General features: G+C 50.4%; 1 pseudogene; it reads right to left on the reverse strand.

Moving 5' to 3' along the window:
• Nucleotides 1-2,271, reverse strand: part of LOC117452660 (uncharacterized) — a 40,620-nt pseudogene extending 38,349 nt beyond the window's left edge.
• Between the last annotated feature and the right edge of the window lie 290 nt (nucleotides 2,272-2,561).

The raw sequence follows: 2,561 nt of genomic DNA on the forward strand, positions 1-2,561 counted from the left end.
GATACATATAGATATATATAGATTTACAACGGAGAGGGGAAACGAGACCTCCCCTCCTCCGTCCAAAAAATGCATTCATCTTTTCAAAGCTACCATCTGCACGAAATCGGAAACCCGGTTTTTGAGAGCACTTAGATGGAGGAATGTATCCGCCTCATGAGCACTTTGGATCGGATACAATTGTTGCCTGGAGGACCCCCAATTATGGTTCTCACAAAACTTTAAGTTTTCAAACTGGTCTCTGGAGGAATTCAAAGGGAGTTGTCACTGAATAACGATACACTATTTTCGGATACAATTGTTGCCTGGAGGACCCCCAATCATGGTTCTCACAAAACTTTACGTTTTCGAACTGTTCTCTGGAGGAATTCAAGGGGAGTTGTCACTGAATAACTAGCCACTATTTTCGGCTAAAATGTTGCCTGGAGGACCCCAGTCATGGTTCTCACAAAACGTTACGTTTTCGAACTGTTCTCTGGAGGAATTCAAGGGGAGTTGTCACTGAATAACTAGCCACTATTTTCGGCTAAAATGTTGCCTGGAGGACCCCAGTCATGGTTCTCACAAAACGTTACGTTTTCGAACTGGTCTCTGGAGGAATTCAAGGGGAGTTGTCACGGAATAACTAGCCACTATTTTCGGCTAAAATGTTGCCTGGAGGACCCCAGTCATGGTTCTCACAAAACGTTAAGGGCGTTCTCCCCGGCAACCCGCCAGCAGATGAAAACACCCACCCCTCCGCCTCGCCACCTCTTCCGAGGGACGAGGGAACCGCGCGGGGGGGTCTGCTGGAGGCTACTGCCGGGTGCTCCGTCCTGCGCTTCACCGGGACCCGGCTCGAACACTCGGAACTCTGACCCCAGCGCGGTGTGGCGGCCTCGCCCTGGTCGTCCACCGTGCGCCCTCCGGTACCTGACTCCCCTGCCTCCTCCGGGGACAGGTGCGAGGGGTTCAATGCCTCCGTCCCCCTGGGGGACGGAGCGCCCGGAGGGTACTGTTATCCCCACGTTGTCGTACCCGAAACTGTCGGGTATCCTTTGGGAGAACCAGACTCTGGAGGAACGTGAGGGGAGTTGTCAGGGGACTCTACCCGCCTTATGGAACACTATTATCGGATACTTTTTTTTTACTTTCATGCATCTTTCCATGGATGAATTATTGTATTTATTTTTAACTTTTTGGTCAATTTCATCCAGTTTTGGACCCCGCCTTGCCTGGATGATAAGACCAAGAGATGACAGGGATCTCTGCCCGCCTAACGAGTGCCTAAATGGGACACCGCACGATGATGCAAATGAAAACAAACACTGATTTGAAAATAAGCTGAGTGCTTCCTTCTTTTTCAACCACGATTCTATACCTTCTACTGGTGACATTTCCCGGTACTGAAATGCTCAAGAATACAGGTCGGATGGCGGTCCGTTGTCCGATCTGTAATAGTTCCTACCGCTCCCTGAGCAAACACCTACAGAGGTACCATGGTGTGCGTAACTTGTTTGAAAGAAAAATTCTGCTGTTGTTGGCCAACGGACGGACCAACATTAGGCTCCATCCCTGTCCCATTGCAGGATGCGAGTACCGCGGCACAAGGCTGGATCGCCACTTGGACAGAGACCATGTTGAGCTGTCCCGGGAGGAAATACATGTGGTTCAAAATAAACTGAAAATGACAGTGGCAAAGAAGGAGCTTTATGAACTCCGAATGACAAACCCCACGATATAAATGGTTACCTCTTGGTCTGTTGATATGGTGGAAGACGACGATATACTGTCACAACCTCCACCCTTGTCCCCGGTGAATGAATGTGACAACCCGGACTGTAAGGAATGGAGGGTAGAGGCAAACAGAGTAAGGGCTCAGCGGGACAGATATGCTGCTGAGGTGAAATCCCTGCGCTGCAAGTTGCAGCAGATGATAAGACACAAGCGACAGAGGATGGATCAGCGGGCCGGGGATATGCCCGTGTTCGATGGGGAGGAACGAGAGCGGGTCATTCTTAAGAAACGACCCCGAACAGAGTCGACACCAACGAGGCTGTCCAAGTCGAAAGGTCCCTCCTGCAGCAAGTCTCCCATTCCCGCCTGCAGCAAGTCTCCCATTCCCGCCTGCAGAAAGTCCCCCACTGGCTCTCACACACATTCATCCAGCTCCTCAGAACCTGCATCCATGCATACCGAGGCCTCGTCAACCTCCCCTCCCATACATTCCCCCTGGTTCCGCGGCAGGGGCAGGGGAAATATAATGCGGGACATCACATTCCCACGGATCATGGGTAAGTGTGTTGAATATGTGACAAATGCAGTTTCTGTAACACACCATGTGTTGTCATTAAAGTACTGTTTTATATTTCACAGAGGAGTATCTGCAAGGATACCGGGAGCATTATGTAGGTATCGACCCAACAGTGAGGCTCCAAGAAAACACAGTCTCCAAACTGAGCAGAGTGAAGTCGTTCCTAAGTTTCATGGCTCACGGTTTCAATCGCCTGTCTGACTGGCTCTTTTTGAGGGATCTCAAGAGGATACGCGGGTGGTCCCGGAGCCTGATAAAATCAAGCCTT

Source organism: Pseudochaenichthys georgianus, chromosome 9 (assembly GCF_902827115.2).
Source record: "Pseudochaenichthys georgianus chromosome 9, fPseGeo1.2, whole genome shotgun sequence".
NCBI classification, from domain to species: domain Eukaryota; kingdom Metazoa; phylum Chordata; class Actinopteri; order Perciformes; family Channichthyidae; genus Pseudochaenichthys; species Pseudochaenichthys georgianus.